This window comes from Balearica regulorum, chromosome 10 (genome assembly GCF_011004875.1).
Source record: "Balearica regulorum gibbericeps isolate bBalReg1 chromosome 10, bBalReg1.pri, whole genome shotgun sequence".
NCBI lineage: Eukaryota > Metazoa > Chordata > Aves > Gruiformes > Gruidae > Balearica > Balearica regulorum.
Window position 1 is genome coordinate 12767652 of NC_046193.1, and position 23476 is coordinate 12791127.

At 41.0% G+C, this 23476-nt stretch overlaps 1 protein-coding gene across 1 annotated transcript in view; it reads right to left on the reverse strand.

The window, feature by feature from the left end:
* The window catches only part of SLC41A3 (solute carrier family 41 member 3), a 107589-nt gene extending 98211 nt beyond the window's left edge, over window positions 1–9378 (reverse strand). The window contains exon 1 of the mRNA XM_075762132.1: window positions 9268–9378. The gene's annotated coding sequence lies outside the window, so the exon portion shown is untranslated. The remainder of the gene's footprint in view (window positions 1–9267) is intronic.
* Window positions 9379–23476: the final 14098 nt, after the last annotated feature.

Consider the following 23476-nt stretch of genomic DNA (forward strand, 5'->3'; position numbering starts at 1 on the left):
AAGCCAAAGAAAATGAATCTGCGAGATGCTCTAGGGAACAGACACATTTGGCAGAAGCATCATGCATCAGCTACTGCAGCAAGAGGGCATTTAGAGGAACCTAGCTCAGCCAGAGCAGAAATACCCTGGGCACCACACTTTCTATTCCAAGGAATCCCAGAGACAGTACTGTTTATTTATAAGGCTTCCCAGTTAGAGATACCCTGAGGCCAGCATCCAGAGAACTTGCTTTTTCCAGAATCTGCACTGCTGCAAATTCACCTGAGGCACTACTTCCAGAAAAAGCCTGATAGAGGAAAACATCTGTGATTCAACACTAGTGATTGCAAATATGCATCACCATTAATGTCATCATGATCTACCATGTATGTAGCACTGCCCAAGACTGCCAATATTGTAACACCAGTTAGGCTATGAGTTTGATCAATAGAACTCTGGTTCTCAGAGGAGCTACACTCATCAAACCCCAGGCTCAGCTAAGACTGAGGATGCACCAAAGTACTCTTGAGAAACAGACTCGTAATATAAGGGATCTCTTTCATAATGAAAACTAAGGTTTTGAGAATGCATGGAAAAGGGAGCAGCAGAAAGAAAAAGCTATCCTATTCATGTTCCCAACAAAGTGAGGGCCTTGATAGCATGCCCTTGGTACAGTATCTAGTATCTGATGGAAATGATTGTGTTATGTAGTAGAAGTAGCTCCGATTCCTCCAGGCACTGGATGTCACAGGACAAGAGTTTTACTGCCATCAGCCTGAACTGGTACCCTGTGGATAACAGGCAGGTCCCAGATGCAGACTCAGCTAGATAGGTGTAACCCGGGAATGACTTTGCTCATCTCCACATTTATGTTGGCACAGTCAAAGCTGAATTGGTGCCTTTGGAAAGGGCTCAAAAGGAAATACTGAGCAGAAGGGTAAGGCAGATCCATAACACAAACAGACAGGCGTCCAGCACAACAAAAACAAAAGGAAATTACTTCCCCATACATTTCTTTTGTCTCCTTTGTTATTACTAATTCAGTAGCACTTTAAGGCTCCAACAAAGACCAAGGTCTCATTTTGCTAAGCACTGTATAGACATGCAAGGTGAAATCTAGGCTCCAGAATCAAAGTACAGTTTTGTTACTCTCATCAGCAGAGGCAGGATTTCTCCCACAGCAACAGGCCATCCCTGCCCTAAGGTATTTTTATCTAAATAAGCAAGACTAGTAAAGGAGGGAACAGAAGAAGAGAAGCAGACAGAGGTGAAGTTCAAAATTCATAGATCAGATCAGCAGCAAGAGAGAACCAGAACACCAAACATTGTTTCACGCACTGCAGTCCATCAGGATTCAGCAGCAAATTCTGCTAAGCTACAATGCCAGCTACAGATAACACAGGGGAAAAATCCTCCCCACTCTTAAGCTGGTACTTAACACTGAAGAAGAATAAAATTATCTCAACCTAAGCTGGTGAAGGTGGTACTAAAGGATAGAGGACAGAAGCACTGTGGGAACAGGAGTCTGATGTCCTCTGGGTAATGCAGGGAGCAGCTACAAGACAAACCTGCCATTGAAGAGCTGCCTGTAAAGGTCAGATAAGGCTCTATGGTTAGGTTTGTCTTGACTTCTCTATATACACGAAGTCCACTTGCTATCAAAAACATCTGGGATCTTGACATAGAAATCCCAATGGATAACATTCAGTTAGTATGGCAAAGCAAGCAACAAATCCATAATCTCTGGCGTCAGTTCCAGCTCCAGTGCACATTTCCTGAACTACTTCGGCCTTCAGTTCCTTTACTATAAAGCACAAGCAAGTTGAATAATGGAAGATATCCACAGAAGAGGGGCCAGAGACCAGAGCATAATCCTTAATATAAAATCTTACACAATCTGTCCCTAGAATGATTTTCCTCCCCAGCAGCACTAAGGTGCTATGAGTAGGCAGTATTTGGATGCACAGCCTGTGGCAAAAGGCCCCAAGGGGTGTTCAGACAGCTATCACTTCTTGGGTACTGCACAGAAGTATAAAGATTGGGTCCTCCACAGCTCAAGATTATTTGTACAAACTGTGCTAAATGCCTGTGCAAAAAATATGATACCTTTTTCTTACAGATACAGTGATCGCATTGTCACCAGTAAATCAGTGACACCTGCCATAACCCTGGCAAGCCAGAACCTCCCAAGTAACCCTCCCAACAAGGGCGTGCAGCACTTTATCATTTTTCATGGTTTATTTTGACAATGAAGGTCCTGATCTGGCACTATTCTGCAATATGCAGCTGCCTGGCTGGCTTCTGATCCTGCATGGTCTCAGTGCAGGTTCCTGTTTAAGTGCCTGGCTGTTGTCACAGCACAGCAGCAGCTCCTCAGAAAAATGATCCAACAGTGTCAGCTACTCAGCCAGGAGAAGAGTGGAAAAGGTCCTAAACATACCTGGCATGTCATTCAGATAGACAGAAGTCTCTTTCTCATGTTACTACACAACTAAACTGTGTTCTCAGCAGTGGGCATGCACTAAAAAACAGTTGCAATTAAAGCTATGAACTTTCTCCACCCCAGTCTGAGAATTAGATCTGATGTGGGAGATAGCTTTAGTTCTCACTCATTCAACCCACTCTACCTCTCCAGGTTGCAGGAATTAGTACTCCACAATGGTCTGAGCTGCCTGTAGTGCTACCTCATCATGAGGAAAACACCATTTCCTATGAAATATATCAGGTCATTTCACCCAGGTGCCTCTTTTAAACTCATAAGCAAAAATATTGGCAGGATCATAACAGTTTTGTGATGGGGAAGACCTCTCTGCTTGTATGACCACTTCATCATGAACTGGTGAGATGAGAACCTGGACACTGCAGAAATATTTTAAGCCGAGGTCAATGAAACACTTGTACAGTCCCAGCTACTGGTGCTAAAACACACATAAAAATAATCACATGCAGACACGCACAACAAATCTAAACCAATTAGAGAACAGCGTTACATCTTGTTTGTTAGTTTGGCTTTAATTAAGTTCAGCGTCATGTCTTTGTGAGCCATCAGTTTTGCTGGAGGCCTCCACTGTTTTATAATTAACATCCTTTAACTATTCCATGCCCAGTCAGCAGTAACTTTAACCCGGAAGTTTTCCATGCAAACACATAGCCAGCAGTCTGAATTTTGTACTACACCGTTTATCTGCATTCCCTTTTTTTTTTTTTTTTTTGGCTTATTTCTTAGGATCTGTCATATGATACACTCAGGAAGAAGGCAGGGTCAGCATCAAGAAAAAAATAAGCCACTGTTTTCTTCGGATAGGCAAGATCAACATGATTTTCATGCACTTGTATGTGAATCCACGATCCCAAAGTAAAGAGTCTCTTAGTCTAAGAGCCTGAAATGCAAACACTATCACAGCTGTTAATGTGGGTGAAAGGTAAAGAAGGGCAGAAAGAGATGCTGAAGAAGGGTCTTCCTTTTGCAGGTGTTGTTCTCAAGCACCTGACCTGATTCTGGTTTCATTTACACCAATGGAATACTGCAGCAATCAAGTTTCATGTCTAAAGCAATACAAGCATGAGAGCAGAACACATACTACAACATTATTCCTTTGTGAAACTGTACAAGTTAGATCGGTCTAGACAAGGAGATACTACTCTAGCCTGAAGCTGATCTGGAGACCTTTATACTCTAAACACCATCCCTTAACTTTGTTATAAGGAATTGAGTCTTTGCACATGAATTTCCCTCTCCATTGGCTAACCTCCCTCTAAGAGGTTTTGCAGTGTCCTCAGGAATTCAGCTAGAAAGCAGTTCCCTGCCTTATGTCTTCCGTTTGATACTAGCTTGCAGATGAAGGGCTCCTTTTTGAATTTAAATGACTGAGGAAAAGTAACAACTCCTCCACCATAATCACTCCAGGTTTATTCCAGGGTAACCGCGATCACATTTTGTTACCAGTCCTGTAGGTTATGTAAATAGCCAGAGTAAATAACAGGTCTGCAGCAAACAAGCAAGCAACGTAGCTGTCCTCTGACATAACAGATTAAGCTTGAACACACGTGAATGAGGATTTCCACAAGAGGGACATGGAGTCATGACCCAACATGAAAGAAAGACCGTCCATGTCTTTATCCTGACACCCTAAAGTCAATGTAGAATGGGCTCAATTCCAGCATATTCCAAATACAATGCTAGGTATCTACACTAATGTATATAAATGCTTGCAATTTTGCTGTCATCCCTAGTAGTATCTGTAGTGGACACCCTCATTACAGCCAAGTTGCACCTAGCTCTAGAAGAGTCAGGACTCTTCAATTCAGTATGTTGCAAGAGGGACTTAAACATGCCAGTTCTGGCCAAATATCTGGGAGAAAGATGAATGTGTGGTCCTGCAGTACAGAGTCTGCTACAACTGCGTGTCTATAGACCCTACACTGTCTCCCCACTGTGCGGAATATGTGGCTGATCACAAAGACACAAGGAAGAGAGGTTTGCCAAATCGGATCCAAAGATCGTGCAGCTCCTTATCAGAAATCAGAATCCCTCACATTCGATAGCATCTCCTAGCTTTTGTCAAAACAGGGAGCTAAGTCTGCACCTCAGTGACCTGAGCTGCCTAACAGATGTCTTCAGCTGATCAAGCCACCAGGACTACGGTGGTATTATTTCAAATTACATCATTCTGTCATATGTAAACTATTGATAGGATGGGATGTGCACTCTCTGCCTGGTGCCCATGTCTTTTAGTGCCAAGACAGAGATTTTGCTCAGGCAACAGGAACTCAGACTCTCAGCCCTGAAGCCCCTCCATTTGTTCCTCAGACTGCCTGGAAAGATGAAAAGCCCTGCAGATGTATCTCATTTTTTGATTTTTCTTACAGCTGATCCCTCCATCAAAACAAATTGTAGTGCTTGCCAATTACAAAAACACCACCATATGGAAGTGAATAGATGACAATAACGAAACTGAAGCCTCTGGGGGGGGGGGGGGGGGGAAAACCAACAACAAAAAAAAAACCAAGCAAACACCCCCCCACCCCCCCAAAAAACCAACTCACAAGATTATTAAATAATAGTGGGATATCCAAGTGGAAAGAGATTAAGGACACTTCTCTTACACCACATTTATGCCAATATAATACAATTAGCACTGTTCCTTTTGAGCAAAGATTTAGTTCTGCATATACCAGATTTATCATTAGACATTTGTTATGTAGCAATAATCTTTTTAGTGAATAAGTTCATTTAACCAGTAACATTATGCCTCTCCCTTGTAGCTTCCTTTTTTGGACACAACTGTTGACACTGTGCCTTCAATTCGCACGTTTTCAAACTTTTGAAGTGCATAGGTACTAGAGGACTGTGCATATTCTTACACTTGTGGTATGAAAGGGAAGGAGAGAAAGGTTTCAGTAACAGTGTTGCACATTTTTTTAATGTATTATGAAGAACAGATCTCTTGAACAACTTCTCAGACATTATGTTCATGTCCTTCACACACTCAAGGCCAAACTATGGTCCAGATTACCACAGTTGCTTTGGATTTAGACAAATCTGCTGAGGTGCCCAGAATTATTGTGATCCAGACCGAGATTCATTTCAGGATGCATTACTGCGCTCGTGTGTAGTTTAAGTATTTCCAGTGAAGCATATGCTCCATTTCAGGACAGCAGTTACAATGTGACAATAACACCAAATGGAACCACTAAAGATACCTTCTCAAGTATCATGATACACTCACTGTATATGAGGATGTTTGTTAAAAGGGCCAGTCAGCAAATCTTAGTATTTCTCATGAACTAGAGAACAGATGTCAAAAGCAGTACGTATGACAATCTGTGACATTTATTTATAGCTTCATCTTCTGGCAATCTTCACATAGGCCTGGAGTGCAGAGAACTCCTAAAAACATTGCCACCCACTTGGTTTCCAACCAAAAAATGATTAAACCAGCCACTCTCATGCACTGTGCTCTACATTTGTTTCCCTTCACCTCCCAGTTCTCCTGCCAGCTTTGTCTGCACAAGACAGAGTCCAATGATTAGGCATCCCACCCTGAACTCCTAAACTTTTCCTTGAACCTAACCTGCTGCCCTATTCCATCAAAGCTGACCATGTTGCCATCCTCCTTGTCATTTGGACCTCAGCCCAGCTTCAGGGTAGCTGAGTCTTCCTTCTTACATGTACATCACTGCATCCTAACGTCCTTTTCTTTGGTAGTTTTGAAGTTCAGTCTTGCCCTTTCTCCATCACAAAGGAGTGCTAGACTAGACAAGCTCAACTATGTAAACTTTGTTCCTGCTATTCTACCTCAACTAAATCTGTTATTCTACCGCTGGATTAACACCAGTTTTTCATCCTACTCTGCTTGCATTCTCTCCTCTCTGCCTTGACCAAATCCCTTCATCGGCACTCCAGCTTCTAAGTCCATACCTCTAGAGTCCTTCAATGCTCATCTCCTCCTCTGTAAGATTATGGAGTGCAGAAAAGGAAGTGGGTTTAGATCATGTGTATAGTATGTACAATGTTTTCTACCTCCCAATGAAGTTCTCTAGTAGCCTTGGGCTGTAAGCTCTTTGGGAAAGAAGTAAATACCTCTGTATTGCTGTAGTTTATAGCTGCTGATTTTGGTCAACCTCTTTGGCTGATGCAGCAGTACATCATCATGACTATCCTTTCTGTGAAAGGGAGATTTCACCAGGGTTCTCTCTCCAACATCCTAGATTTACCCTTGAAGAACCCAATCTTTTTTTGCTGAGTAACTTTAATCTTGACTAAGGAAGTAAGGAATTCAAGTATACTCAATACATCTCACAGAAAGTACATTGACTTTTTTTTTTTTCCCCTTTTTAAACCCTGCACTGGTTTAACACATTATCACTGACTTGACAAGAGTTGTTCTTGATTAATTTATTAGTATAAGTAAAGCCAAAGAAGTAAAAAAAAAAAAAAAAAAATAAAAGAAAAAAAAGGACCTGATTTGCTTCTTACATGGGGTAGATCTTTAACAATGAGGACCACTGGCATGGAAACCTTCCATGGTCATACTACCAACTCATTTACTTTTGAAAGAGGCTGATCACACCTATGCAGACCAATGCCAAACAGTACTACTCCTGAACCATGCCAAAGAATTGTTTGGGAGAGTGCTAGATGACCAACAGCATGCCAGGGACAATGCCAATTAATATTAAAGTACAGGTGATTTGAGTTTCCATCTTCAAGAACATTTTTAACATGTGTTAGCATAGACATAGGCTTAAGGACTTAAGTGATTTTCTCCTGCTACCACTGTTTAAGTACTCATGCAAAATAACACAGAGATAATATGCTCTCTGGACTAACAGCTTAGCCACTGCTTTCATGAACAGTACAGGTGTGCATGTATACAAACATACACATATAACAGATTCTCTACCTTATAAAATCATAAGTGCTACAGACTCATTAATTGTATTTGATAAGTTTATGTATAAACATTGTACTTTAAAGACAAAACCACTCAAAAGCAAAGTCTTAAGAGCTGTACACGGTTAGGAAGATTAAAGCTGTTAAATATACAGAAGCATACACTGCCCAGTGATGTGTTAATCCATGGTCTATAATAAGGCAGCTACTGACAGTGTTCAGGAAGAGCTTTCACAGCTTACATGGGACTCAGCTAATACAGATAAACTGATGTTGGAACCAGCTTTTTGCACTTCTGTGCAAAAGGTGATATTGATACAAATGTAGATTACATAGAAAGCCTTGGAACCTCTCCTGTGACACCAGGTAACCAGCGACTGAAAATATGTATTGTGTATTTTCAAGTATTCTCAAACTATGTATTTAGTAAGGACTCTAGCAAATCCTCACACTTAAAAACTTATCCCCTCTTCCCTCCCCCAAAGTATTAATACCAACAGTCAAATACTGAAGGACAAAAGAATACAGTTTGGCTTCAGTCAGACTGGTGAAAATCTGGAGCAACTCAGCTGAGGCCAGTGTAACTGAGATCAGAATTTGGCCCAGACTCAAACAACTAAGCCAAATTCATTACCACACTCTTTCCCTACATGTCTGCATATTAAAAAGCACATTTTTGGTTTTGTGTTTTGTTTTGTTTTTTTTCCTTAAGTGCACATTTCAGCCCGTCTAAAAGTACATTCCGTAATTGTTATAAAAATGCCAACTGACGTAAAGAAGCTCCACAGATTTAATAATATTTTGCTTGGAAATGGGTGTAGAAATGCATGCATTTTCTAATCCAGTCCGCCTTGGCTCTGAGCTGTAGGAAACACCTTTCTGAGAAGGAAGAAAAAAGAAACTTTCTCCCACATAGAAAGCTTCAGCAATGACAATTACTTTTATCAATTTGGACATTTTCTTTTGTGGCTGGATGAAGACAATTTAATCAAGATTGTCATGGTTTAGCCCAGCAGGCAGTTAAACCCACCACACAGATGTTTGCTCATTCCCCCCAACCCTGCCAGTGGGATTGGGGAAGAGATCAAAAAGAAAAAAAAAAACAAAACAACCCACAACTAAAACTCCTGGGTGGAGATAAAGACAGTTTAATAGGACAGAAAAGGAAGAGAATAATAACAATAAAAGAATATACAAGTGATGCACAGCACAAGCGCTCACCACCCAAACCTGATGCTCAGCTAGTTCCTGAGCCACACCACCTCCCAGCCAACCCCCCAGTTATATACTGAGCATGATGTCATATGGTATGGAATATCCTCTTGGCCAGTTTGGGTGAGCTGTCCTGGCCGGGTCTTCTCCCAGCTTCTTGGGTACCGCCAGCCTTCTGGTTGACAGGGCTGTATGAGAAGCTGAGAAGTCCTTGACTGCTTGGCAACAACTAAAATATTAGTGTTTTATCAACACCATTCTCATACTAAACCCAAAACGCAGCACTACACCAGCTGCTAGAAAGAAAATTAACTCTATCCCAGCTGAAACCAGGACAAAGATAAACAAATGAAAAGCAGACAGCAAAGAGACCAGATTTTAGGCACACTACATCAGTCCAGTGCGAAAACCTTTCTTCTTTCATCTTTTACTGTTAACAATTAAGTATTTTCCTAGGTCCCAGCCCACTGAGTGTCAAAGCACTGAATGAAATGAAGTAGTTATCTGCCTGCCTCTTTGGTCTTCTTTCAAGAGAAAAAGTTAAAGACTTGCCAAGTTCTGCCTCCACATAAGTAAGTTCTTTGCTAGTTAGTCTTGATCGATATTCATGAATGTGAGCTGTAAAAAACCTGGGCACAACTCTGAATCTGAATGAAGCAAGGGGAAGGGGCCATACTCACACACCTGTAAGTGTACCAGACGGAGTGCAAAAGGCAATGGTAGAAGGGAAAGGATGTCTTCATCCCACAGCCTCACTCATCCCTGCACACTGTGTCACAATCAGACTTTGACTACACTTTCAAGCACTGACAGAACTATGCTAGACAGTTATTTTTGATTCAGACAACAGCAACTAAAATCAGAATCCAGCTCCCAGAGCCAGCATACAGTTCTCTCAGTAGCAACAGAATCATACAATTTGCCTCTCCAAGAATGAGAGAGGTCATTTATTTCATTTTCTCTTGTGGTGCAGCAAATTCTGGAAGGGGTGATTGGGACCTACAGGAATGTGAGCTGAGGAAGCATTCTGAGGAACTTTCAGAAGAACTGGATTTATGGTCAGTTTGTCTTTTCTGCTCTACTCCTTCAGTTTTTCCTACTACCTCAATGACTCACACTCTTTATGTGTACCCTTCTCAGGAGCTACACTCCCAGGACACTCACACCTCCTCTCTATGCATGCTCTATGTGGACTGCTCCCCTGCTCCTCTCCACATACCTCCCTTCCCATCATCATCTCCCAGTCCAGACCTGCTAAACTGCTAGAGTGGGAAAGAGGAGGCATCCAGGTCTGCAAACTGTATCCATGCCAGAGTACCATGGAGCACAGGTACACAGACTGCCACCTTCAAGACATGGAGGAAATGAGTGTCAGAGGCACAAACCCATCTACCAGTCTTCAACCCCAGAAGCTGTAGAGGCATAAGAGATGGACTACTTGCAGCAGTATGCTGGAATTTTTCCTTTGGCTTAGGCAAAGAAGTTATCTGCTGCTCCATACAACTCCTGAGCCACCTACCACTAAAGCCAACAATCAGCTGTATTGTCATGCTTGAGACCATTAGCCCAGTTCATGTTCATACTGAGGTGCATTTACATAGCTGTGGCCTCAAAGTCAGCACTAGCGACTTTCACATTCACTTTAAGGCTGGTCCTCACTGCCAGATGTTCTCAAAGTGGCTGTGGAGTAAATTAAGTCTGGACTTAATAAAGCCTATTTATGCTGTCTCATTTAGCAAAGCTCATGTTTATGAGGATTTATTAGGCACTTAACTGCATGAAAGAGGAAAATATTTGCTTGTCATTTCAATTGCTCCATATGGCACTCTGACTCAGTGGCCTCTGAAAGCACACAAATATTTTCCAATAAACAAAGAACTGGTTCAAACTGCTGCCCATTGAACAGAGAGATTGAACACAAACATATTTGATTCATAAGTGCTTTTTTCCCCAAAAACCAAACCTGAAAAGGATCCAACTTTTTTTTATTTTTATTGTAATGTGAGAAAGGTCTTCAATTTGGGTATCTACACAGGGCAGTGACTCCTTCAGTCCTCAAGGAGTAAGTGACAGCTAGATAGTGAAACACAGCATTAAGCTTGCTGCTATAGTGATCTCAAAGTACAACAGCACATGGTCATCATTTTGACTCTTGCTACTAACCAGCTTCAGTGAAAATTGAACCAGAGATTTCTTGCATGCAAGCATCTTTCAGACTGAATCCAGGTGCAGAACCATTAGCAAGTGATTTTCCTTTGTAGGTCAAATCTATATACACATGCACCCACATGAACAGGACCCAAAGAACTCTTAGTAGCAGAAAGCAACTTGAAATCATAAAACCAGGCAATAACTAAATATCTAATGCAGTGACTCTGTTAAGTGACTCAGTTTATTTAGTTTAGTTTCACTGAATAAGCAAAAAACCCAAACAAAGTAATCAAAGAAACTCTGCAGGTTTGCATCAAGAACTGTGTTGCATTATCATTAAGGCTCCTTGGTTTTTTGTCAACAGTGACTACAGCAGTTTACTCAACAACTGCTATTAGCTTTCACTTTTCAAGTTGTACTAAGGCTTTTTAGCATGTTGTCAGCTGGGCTAATTTCTCCCATTTATTATGCAAATAATTTTCTAATTGTTCTTGCATTGTAGCTAGTTCTCTACATCTCCCTTCTGACTACAGAACAGCCAAGGTGCAAGCCAAAATGTCAAACTATTTGTAGGCTGGCATACTGAATTGTGTTTTCTCATGAATCAGAACTCTTGGACTTGAATTGGTATTTGTAGGTAGTCACGCTGGGCTGTACCTTCCTCTCCACTCCCTATATTTCAGTATGTTCCCCTCTCAATATACCTTGAAATTTAAGGCCACTGAACCTAGTCCAAGAAGAGACTCAAAGTCAGACTCCATCCACTCTTCCAAAAGAATCACTCTTAATAATTTGGGGGGTGTGTGGGGATGTGGGTGTTGTCTGTTTTGGTTTTTATAACTAATCATTCATTTACTTTGGGAGGTCTTTCAGACTTACGAATAACTGCCAACATAAGAATCATATACAAATATGCAAATTGAGATAAAGTATTAAGTGTTATATTTTATTCAGAGATTATTCATTGTATTATATCTAGGGGATCACAATATATACAGAACTCCTCTGGAAATTGATCCACATAAATTACTTGACTTTAGGCAGACATAGACAAAAAAATACTTGAAAGGAAAAGCCCTCAGAATTCCCTCACTTTTGATAGCCACAGTCAACACTTCATTGTTTCTCAGCATTTATTTTGCACCCTAGTAGCCCATTTCTGAGTGCACAGTTTCTATACATGAAATATCCACAACGATTGATAGGATAAGCTGTTACAGTGAATCATATCAGTGGGTTTAAAATAAAAATCAGATTTAGAAAAGATACTAATAACTTGATACTCTGGGAAGGAGGAAACTACAAAACAAACAGTTACTAGCACTATAGCTTACAGAATATTTAGCAAGCCATGTATTAACACTGGCACTAGTGTCTGCTGAACAGACTCTGATGTCCCCCAGGAATGGATTTCTGTATCTGTTTGCTCTTAATACCACAGGGCATCTCTCCAAAACTGTGTACTAGGAAGAGTATGTACATTTTTACATCTGAGAATTGTGAAAAGTCTTCTATATGTCAAAAGTTTTGTTCCTAAACTATTTCAACCAACTGGTTCCATTTCTATTTTTCTGGTTCATTTTTAACAAAGGAATTTGATATTTCATTACAACCTTTCTCATCACATAATTAAGGCAAGCTGCCTCTCTTTTTCCAACTGTTTTCAATGAGAAACAGGGTCTCTAAATCAACTTTTGTGTGGAAGAGCTGCTCATTAATTTTTTTTTTTTTTTTTGAAGGAAGCAAGCTTCTGGATCCAAGGCAAAACAGTAATTATTTTTCATTTTTTTGACAGAAGACAGAATCCTCCCCCCCCCCCCCCCGCAATGGGAAGATTTCAAAACTCATTGCATCAATATCTTAATTTTGGATGGAGAGAGATCTTATTTCTCTGGAAATACTTTTCTCAGAGGATGTGATGCTTAGAACCAAATGAGAAATTATAGTTAGAACGAAAACAATGAAATTCTACAACACACAGCTTCCCACTTATTTCCATTTAAAACAAAGAAGGCAAGTTCCTTTTGTATAGTGGCATTTTCTGTTGAGAAATACTGCTTAAGGAAACAAAGTTAGCTTCCCACCAAGTGACATATATTTAACATTTCAATACAGAAAACACAACAGAGGCTCAAATATGACCTGCTTGATGAGTGATACAATTGTCCCTGCTCAGAGCTTCTTTATGTCCAATTTCTTCCCATAACTGCTGACTGTCAGACAGCATAATTACTGGGGAAGTAGAATGGCATTAAGACACTGCAGAGACATACATCTCTGTATGCCAGGAATCTGTATCTCCTTCCCCTCCTAAACTGCTCCCATCAAAAGAACACTATCTTGTGTTCACATCCATTTCTCACAGGTAAACCACTACCAGTAATATTTAAACCTCTTCTTGGGTTGCCATGTTATTCTTAAGCCAATCTCTGAGCTTTATGATTTATAAATCTTATATTTATTATACATCAGCATACTATACATCACCATATTAACATAAGACTTTTTTGCATTGTCCTTGGCATCATGTCAAGATTAAGCATCACACACAACCATGAAAGAAGACTGATGTATGGAGCATAGGGTTGGCACAACCCAAGTGTTTCACATATTGCCTTTTGATTTTAGACAACTGTCACCATGAGGAAGATTCATTCAGTTATTTATCATTTCTCATCTTTCAGAGATTACAACAAACTGGGATCTTTACCATGGACTATGAATCATATAAAGCTATGCTACATTCTGGAAAGTCCTTGCTCTCATATGCGTGCAGATCAAACAATTGAATCCTACTGTCAGAGAAGGAAAGAAGCATTGCAAAATTTCATCTTGGAGCTTGTGATCAGCCCTCAGTCTTGTGATTACCAAAAAATTCCAGCTTCCACTTTAAAAAGTCAGTGTCTAATTTCACTGTCCATAGAGAACAGCATAATCCTATGGTACCCTTAAATCCCAGAAGGTTCAAAGATTAAGCTCCAGGATGCAACATTTAACTCTTTATGGGATAAAGACTTCTTTAAACTGTACGTTGGGGTTAAAATCCTTTATCATTGCTTTTCCTGTTTTGTGGAAAATATATCTCCCAAAAAAACTGATGTTTTGAAACATCAAAAGCACTTCTGGATTCTGAAAGCTAATTTAGATTTTTTTTTTCTTACAGTTCCTCCAAGGTTCTTCATTACTCAGTGTTCTGATAGTCATAGCCAGCAATATTTAAGGAAGACTTAAAACAGTATTTAAAAAATTTAACTGTTGCTCTTCTATCTACAGGAGAATAAGAGATCAATGCATTTTTCAATTTTGCAACAATCACTATGTAACTCAGTGCCACAAAACTTAGCATTTATAAAGAAGTCTTAATTTAAGATCTCATAGCTCCTAGAAACTGTAATTTTTAGAAAATAAGTTGTTCCTTTATGAAAAAAGACAGCCTGCAGATTAAAAAAAAGACTGATGTGTCAAGTGGCATTTATTTCCTTCCCTCTTCTGATGCTTTAAACTGAAACCTTGATTATAAAGTGTACTTACAGTTACTGGGATGGCCTTACCCTTAATCAAGCAAATCTATCACTGTGGATTTCACTGACAAGGAATGACAGAGGCAGCCTGGAACAGCACAATGATGGGGCTTCCTCTGCTTTGAGATCACATAAACTTGGAAATACTCTTTTCATTTATACCCATAGTTTTGAAGATCCAATGCTCTCCCAGATAATACTTGAAAAAAAAAAATCTTTTTGATGCTTTGCATGATTCACCCTTCTATTTGCCTTAACACAATTCTCTCCACAACACTTCAGCAAAAAAAGACTAGAGCCTTACATTTACCATATGTTCGAAATTGTCACTGTTTGAAGCTTAAGCAGCAGAAAGGATAAAATTAATTATTTCCCTTTAAAAAAAAAAACCCCAAGCTGACAGAATTAAGAGAATTCCCTCCAGCTGCTTCCAGTCTGAAGTCCATCTTGTAGAGGTCAGTAATTCAGATTTAGTTTAGTACCAAAAGTGATACATGGGAACACTAACGGTATGTAAAACCCTAAGAATAATAAACTTATTTCAAACTGCAGTGTACTAAATTAGACTGGAAAAAATCAAGTTCTGAACAGGTCCAGATAAATCTGGAGTCCCAGGCCTGATAAAAATAAACACATGAAGTAAATTAGATATTAGACATTGGCAAGAAGTAGTCTGGTCTCCAAACTAATTCAGGGAATGACTCAAACTGTCAGATTTATATTGCACAGGTCAGTTGAAAAGTTTTATGCTTACAATAATAGTTTGTGTGCATCTGTGCCATGACATTCTTTGTAAAGTGCTTTTGCAAGCCTCCTCCATGCAGAAATTCCTCTTCTACCTTTAAAGCAATAAAGAGCAGATCATTACCAGAAAGCAAAGATTGCTCCAACATCTGAAAACACAGAGGGGAAGTAAAAATGGGATTACGCAAATTACAATCTGCCAGGGGTCTGGGATTAGAAAAAGGGAGAGAGTTCCAGATCTCTAACTCTGTATCTGCTGATCTCATCACTGCAGTTCCTCCCACCTCCCTTAAGATCTTGCCCTAAAAAAAAAATAAAAAAATAATGAGGTCATAGCCAAAATGCATGCTCATTTCAAAACTCTCGATACAGCCTTTATATAAACAGTTCCTGTAGAGACTACTGGAAATTCCACTGTTAGAACCAGGAAGGAAATGCGAGTATTTGACTCTCCAATATCACATCCAGCAGCTTTCAAGGTCCTCAAAATGTTTTCCCCAACTTCTTCTCAGGACAGAACCTTCTTTCTTTCCACATCCTATGAGTGAACAGCCAAGTGAACAGGCATTTTGAGGTAGCCAAAATAATTAATTCCAACTCCTTGAGAACAAGCACGCTTATTTCAGAGACAAGGAAGCTCCAAGGTAACTAATTCTGCTTTAGCAGTGATGCTAGAAGTGGTGAGAAGGCCCCTTAAACATGAAGGAAGAGGAGAAAGGGAAAGAAGGGTTCAGAAGAGTATGACTGTCACTTTAAAAGTAGCCCCATGCCATCTCTAAAGAAATGCAGCTGTGCTGAAAGGCAAGAGGGGCAAACAACTTTACTGCTTCAAACATATGGTCATTTTCTTTTTTTTCCCCTTACTCATGGCCTAGTGTGAAAGGAACACAGCTGTCTGACATCCTAATGGTTTTGTTTGGTTTTGCACCAGATAATTCTTTTAAGCTCTGCTACTTCCTTTGTGTTGGATGTACTGTCCAGAGTAACATGTAAGGCTAGCAGGACTGAAACTCAACCAGCTCTTTCCTTATAGCTATTCTGAGCTGCAATGCAACAGCAGAGAGCACTCTAGCCCTACAGGCTACACTAAATGCCCCCGATCACCCACCAAAGTCCTCCTTCTGCCATCTGCAAGCCTTCCCTCAAGTTCAACGTTGCTGCACCTCCAGCTTCCTTGAAGTAGAGGTTTCAACCATCTGCAGCAGAATTAAGAGAAGAGAAGAGATTCTCTTGTCACACAATCATTTCCAAAGCTCCAGTCTTTCAGAAGCAATGATCTTGATCCTAGGAAGGGGACAGGTGAGTTGAATCTCCTGAACAGATGGTGACAGTCAAATAATTTACACCTTGAAAGCCTGAGCAGTTGAACCTAGCAGCCATGGCAAGACCCAACACCTCCCTGCATCAGCCCTGGTTGTAACATTAGGCCTGTGGAGGTGCTTTTATATTTAGTCACAGAATAAATCCATAACAAGAAGCTGAATGGTTGCCCTTTCAGCACAGTTCTGATACAGTTTCACTTCCAGGTAAAACTGTCCTGTCTAGTTCTGATAAAACAATTACTTTATGGTAAGAAGCAGGTTAAAAAGGCATTTATTTATGGGTTCCATGACTTCCAGCCAGTTTACTGGCAAGTAGAACATGAGCCTCCTCTAGGAGCCAGCAATCCTTCCCAAAAAAACATCAAGTTTGACTAAAACTGTTATTAAAAGCATGTAACAGGGTTTTGGTTTAGTTCAGTTTTGGGTTCATATTATCAGAAACTTCAAAACGAGCGATCAGGCTCAAGCTGTGGTTCCACAGGCATTTCCACCACACCTCCCCTGCACTTCCAGGATCTGCTGCCATATCTATGCCCCATCAAGATGAATCAGGTGAGGGGGATCCACAAACATTAGACACATCAGCATTATTATGACTTCCTCACACTTCCTAAGCTGCTGAGCAACATGAACCAGTCTAAAGAGGACAGCCACTGCAGGCAATCTGTATCGAAGAGAAAACAGCTCCCCACACCCTAAATCAGAGGATTTTGAGAGCATGAATTTATCAGCTGGAGATGACATGCACTACATAGCAACTTTTTTTTTTTTTTTTTTTAATACAACTGCTCTGACTATCCCTGGTATCAGGGGTCCTGTTGTTTACCCAGGCCAGGTACAAGGAAGACCTGTATCCTGAAACCTCCGGGTATAGCACTGTACAGGAATTAACCAGGAGCCAGGAAGGCTACCTAAGCACACTAGTGCCCTGGCTGGTTGGAAGAAGAGATCTGAGCAGGAACATCAAGCCTCTGGCTGTTCTAGCCTTATCTATGGGATGTTCTTTCTGCTTTTTTCCCCCACAAGTCTTTTTTTGGTGGAAGGGCTGCACTTCAAATAGCATCCTCAGGCATGCCTCGTGTCAGAAAACTACTGCCATCACTTTGTTTCTGCAGCTCCTGTATTTTTTATTCCTCTTCAACAAACTCTGTACCTAGAAATCATGTCAACTCTTCCCTCCAAGATAGGGCCAAAAGGTACCAACTGCCAGCGTGAGCATGCACATGGCAGTGGCAGACAATGCTGCAGCTGCTCTACTTTGCCTATTAAAACATGTTCTCCAGGTTCCTGAGTTTACCATTCTTGGGGCTCTGCATAAGACTTTCCCAGTTTTGGGGTTTTTTTTTGTTGTTGTTCGTGTATTTTGTTTTGGGGTTTTTGTTTTTCTTTTACAAAAGGAAGGAAGATTAAACAAAAAATTCTTGCTCAGACTGCAATTTTACTGCTCCAAAAGTTACAGACAGTTTGCCTGTCAATATTAAAGCAAGGAAGGTCTGTCTTTCTAAACCCTCTTACTTAGCATTAATTTTCTCTTGATCTAGCTTTCATTAGACCAAGACAGAAATAAAGAGTTTAACTTCTTAAGTTTAAAGGGGCAAGAACTATTTCTTACCACCCTATGTTTGCCTCTCTATTTTTGCCCCTTTTTTTTGGCCCTGTAGCTGCATCTTATCCCAGCCTGAACCATCCTTCCTTTCTCTGCCCCCATTCCCTTTTACAGCTACTTCTGCATAAATCAGATTTCTCCCAAATAGCTTCTGCTAATCTGACAGCTCAGAAGGGACTAACCCTGTCACTTCCTGCCTGAAGATAAATACCTGCCATGGCATAAAAACTGCACAGAGAAGGAAGGGTTTCTCAACAGCTATCTTTGTAGTGTTGAGAGGGTGGAGACACAGGGGAAGAGAAAAGGCACCTCAAACAGTATCTTTACCACTAAAACAATAGCTCTGTGATATGCACAAGAGGTCAATCATGTCTACTTATTCCCTGGACAACATCAGAACTACTAAATGTGGTATACAGTTTCTACTAAAAGCCAGTGTGGATCTTCACCATTTAACTCTTTCAACTTTTTTCTCTTATTGACCATTATTGCTCCATTTTACACTCTCAATAAGGCATCTAACCAGCTACCATCACCTGAACAGTGATAATCTTGAAAGGTTACAACCCTCATGTTAAGGGGCAGTAAGCCAACATTCAATCTAGTATATAACCTCTTCTGCCATACACATACATCCACTTCCAAATCTAGCAGAAGAGGTTCATACCCTCACTTCTTCCTCACTTTCCAAGAGGTCAGTTTACTGCAGGTAGAAGCAGGATGTGAGAAGACTGTGCTTGTGGCTATTTCAGGGTGGGGGCTTGCCCTGTTAACCCCAGCTGGCTCATATCCCATCTCACATCAGAGGTGCCACACAGCTCACACATTCAATCTCTTACAGCTGTCATCCTGAGGATATCAAGAGAAAACAGAAGGAAGCCCAGATTTATTATGTTCAAATGATCACACCTTAAGGCACATCCAAGCCTGACACATGATTTGGGAATGACAGGAGCAGATGCTGTAAAATACATTTAAAGGACAACACATAATCGTGATAGCTCATAACACCTTCCCTTCTCCTGGCTGCATTTGCTGTAAATCCTCCTGCTTTTTCACTCCCCTAGCAGGTAACAGGAAGCCTTACCTTCCAATGAAGTGTCTGTGCCGTTAGCTAGCTTCCACAAGCAACAGGGAGCTAGCCACCTTGAATAACAGCGATGCTTGGAATAAACGCCCTATAAAGAAACCTAGGATGTGATTACTGATCACATGTTTGCAGAAACACACACAGACTCCAGTCTCAATGACAGAGCAGGAAGAGAAGCCAACTGCTTAGGTCCACTGGAAGCACCTGGGAGTCACTGGGTACCCAATGTTTTGGGGCTTGCTACATGACTTCAGTCTTTTCCTTTACACTCTGGTCTCCCACCCAAACCCACGCTGATAGTGGGAATCAGGTTGACCTGGCCTTGAGAGGCATGGGAGGAGCAAAACAGCAATAAGCAGTGATATCCACAAACAGTAGTGGGCCTGCTGGTTTACATGCAAACACTGAAAACAATCAAGACACGCCATCACACGTAGATGAGGTGTCACTGGTGGCAGCTGAGCAGAGGTTTAGAGAATGAGAGACATCTAGTCCCTGCCACAGCGGCCTTCAGTGGGCCCTGTCAGCCCACAGACATAGCTTGAGGCCAGTTCTCAAAATGTGCGTTTGCAGATATGTGGAAGATACTGCCAGCTTCAAGTATGGTTTGGGAACCAAGGAATCTAATTCTTTGTTCTTATCTTAGCTGGCTTGAGTCTCTCCCGTTGTAAGGTCAGTATCTGCAATTGCTTGACAAGATGGTCAGAGTCTTGGTTTCCTCCTGGCTGGCTGCAATTCCAAGGGAGACCACTGCAAAATCATATCATGTAGAAAAATAGAGCCTCTGAGCTGGGCATCAGAGATAACACCGGCTTCATCTTACCCCTTGGAAAATGTTAACAGCCTCAAGGAGTTAACTGCCAGGAAACTTTTTTCTAGATATACATTCTTCATTTTCCATTGCTTAATTTATTTTTAACTAACTCCTCCAAGGTACAGCCTTGATCTTGACTGCTCCTTGAGCAATCCTTTTCCTCTGGATGCTAATGCCTTTCGGAGAGTCTGTAAAGGTTTCACCATCTCCCTGATCAGATTGAGGCAAGAGTCTAGATTTGTCTGTTCAGTAGCTGCTAAGGAGAAAGGCAGGGTAGAAGGCATGAAGGCTCTATGGAGAAATGGAGGAACATGTCTAATTGAAGGGGTCAAGACATGGGAATGGGGACTAATAAATGCAGTAGGAAGACTAGATTTGTGTAAGGCAGCACTACTTCTTGCAAGTAATTTTGCCTCACCAGTTTCCATTAGAAGCTAGGAAAGTAAGTTTGTTGAGTTTATTAAATAATCTACAGGCCAAAAATCAAAGGAAAAAAATCAGGAAGAGGAGCAGCAAACAAATGTCACAGTACACAAGCTATTACTACAAACAATTACAGAGAATTTAGTGTCTCTGAAGTGCTTTGCACAGTAGTTCAGTAGGGCAAGCCCTACTTCTCAGTGGCTACAAGGGCTCTGCATACTGCAAGAATCTAAATATCAGTCAGCCATAATGCAGACCCAGGAACAAAGCAGCTTTTACGACCCAGTTCAGCACTTTTTCCCCTTCCTTGCACTGTATTGGGCAGGGTAACCTCAGGAAGTTGCATATGCAACAGAAAAATCATCTGCTTCCTCCCTTAACATGCTCTTACATCAATTGCTATAATATTTACAGTTTCCCTGCCTCTTCTGTCTGCAATGTATACATCTCACTTTGGCTATCAAGAAATTCAAAGGAGCACTGAAGCAAGCCTCATGACAACTGCCAACAGATCAAAACCACGGAGCAGGATCAAGGAGCTAAACAATGTGACCTTAACAACATTCATTTCATAAGAGTGAGACAACTCTGAGGCAGACCCCCAAAGCAACAGGTTAAGCAAACACTGGGTGTGATTTCTCAGCTGTTGGTTATATATCAGTGTTTGAATTAATTTGCCTGACAAAAGCCACTTGTATACAATAGTGATGAAGCAAGGTCACAATGACATCGGCTTTCTTGGGGCAGGTGGTTGCTCCTCTAACACCTTTGCTCAGTGCGCCATGCACAACAGCTTTGGTCTCAGCCACTTTGATAATCTGCTGAGCTATTCTGAGTTACAGCTTCACATGGAAACAGAATCTGGCCTCAGGCTTTTAAAATACACCTGCAGCTGACTGAATGCAAGACTCAGGCACCTACTGTCGGAGCCTAGTTTTATCAAGGGAAGCTAGAACATGCAGAGACACATGAAGCAAACCGAGATCCAACCACACATTTCAGCAGAAATCCAGCAAGGTTACAATTGTGCAACTGTTGTCACAAGTTAACTAACACATGGCAAAACAACATAAGAAAAACCTTCCTGTTTCACCCACTAGCACAAACATTTCTTCAGAGTTTGAGAAGGACCCCAAACCTCTATGCTATGAAGAGACACTTTGGCATCTCTTTTTGCATGGCTGAGCCCTCAAACAGAATGAGGGATGGAATGTTCTGAGCCAGGACACCCTGAAGTCAGGGGGATGCCAGGACAGTTGGTACCTCATCCAAGGCACGCATACCTGAGCAGGACAGGACTAGTTATGCAACTTCATTCTGCTGCTGGTGATTACAGCATTAAAAACTTAAACGCGGAGCTTTATGCATATGAATAAACATTTTATTTGCTTCTAATCTCACCTGTACTATTCTTTCTCCTATCAGGCTTTATCACCTTTTAGTTGCTTACCAACATCTCAGTTCATTAAGTCTAAAGATTTAAAGTTCTGACCTTTGCAACATATGCAGAGACACTTTCCTACTGTGTTAACACAAAGGTGCTTTTTCAGCATGTTTTCCCATATCTGTCTGGCTCAGAAGTGGAAGAACACCTCACATGAGACACTCTGGAAACAGCCAACAGGAGAATTATTCAGAAAATCTACATGGGAAAGACAGATATTTATATATGAGAAGACCTGCCGCTGATCACAGTTATTACAGCGCTGAAAGCTATCAGTACAAGCCTATGTTTTATGGAACAGTATGTTATGGTACAATACATCCTACAATAAGATACCAAGGCCTGATCTGACCCAGTTCCCAGAAGTTGTACTTTATTAACAAGTGTTATTAACTTCAGTGCAATTACTCACACAGACAAGGGTATCTACAGGCAAGTCCTGATTCAGTAGCCTCTATAATATGATTAAAGTTCTGGTACGTGGGTAGTCAATATTATTTAGGATGACTCAGGTCACTCCAGATATAAGATACCCACTTTGTCTTATAGCTGTAGAAGTTTTTAAACCATACACGATAAGGTCACTTTATGTGCTGCTTTGTATCTTACTGCTCAATCAGGTATTGCTGAACAGGAGTATTAAGTAATCCATTGTACAATACACAGTACTCCATGGAACTACACAGTACATAGAATTCCACTCTAATTCCAGCAGCAGTTTGCTATGTAATTGCTGGTACAGGCAATAAATTACTGTGCCCAGTATACTTCACATTTTAAGGGCTGTGAAGAATGCATTGCATTATGAATGATAGATACTACAAAGTAACTTATCTCAAAACGGTCAGAGTAGTTTCTGATATTCAGCACTCAAATGGCCACTACAGAAACATCCCTCTATCATTTGACTGCTTTCTCTCTGTCACTGGGCAGTGACAGATCTGTTAAGACTGAGATGCAGCAACATGTAAAAGGAGGAAAGGGGAGATGTATCCAAGTCTGAACTGGGTCACGACCAGCTAGTGGAGTTGTATTAATTTATACCAGCAAAGATTTAGCCTTGTAATTGTGCACATGAAGTATTCCTCAGAATATAACTCTCCCCAGATTAAGAACTCAATTCTGCTGTTAAAGTCTTCTTGCCTTCAAGGAGATCACTGTTTCAACCTTAAGAAGTAGGGAGGAGACAGGGTAAAAAATGCATGAGCCATAATCCTTCCTATTTCAGCTGCCTTTTTTTGGTCTTTGAAAATGTCTCATATCTCTTTTCCCCTTGGCTGATTCCTTGTGCTGAGGTAGAAGACATAAATCGGCATTCCTGTGCTTCAGACATGCCAAAGCTTTACTGTTGTGGCTATTTGAGTCTGAAACATCATACTTTACCCAAAGGCAGCAAGTGCGACAGCTTAAGGAAGAGCCCAGAAGAATCCACTGTGAAAGCAGATCATCTGAAAAAGAATTATACCTTCTGATTCACGCTGAAGTTCTGCATAAACTTGTCTGCTTGCCCTAGCTCTAAGGGAAATCCTTTGCTCTAAGCAGAGTGCCAGCACCAGGAGGAATCCCGCCCCTCACCTGGCCATGGAGCTGTTATTCCTTAGCTGATTCGGATTCAGCAAGGAGACCTATACACTGCTCATCACCAATCTACTCTTCCTTTGCAGCAGAGCAGGAAGGTCTTTAGCTAAGTGAAGTTAGCAGAAACCCCTGCTTAAGTTCTCATCAGTTGTGCTAAGTAGGAAGTAAGTAGCACATACATATCTCCTTTGCCAGA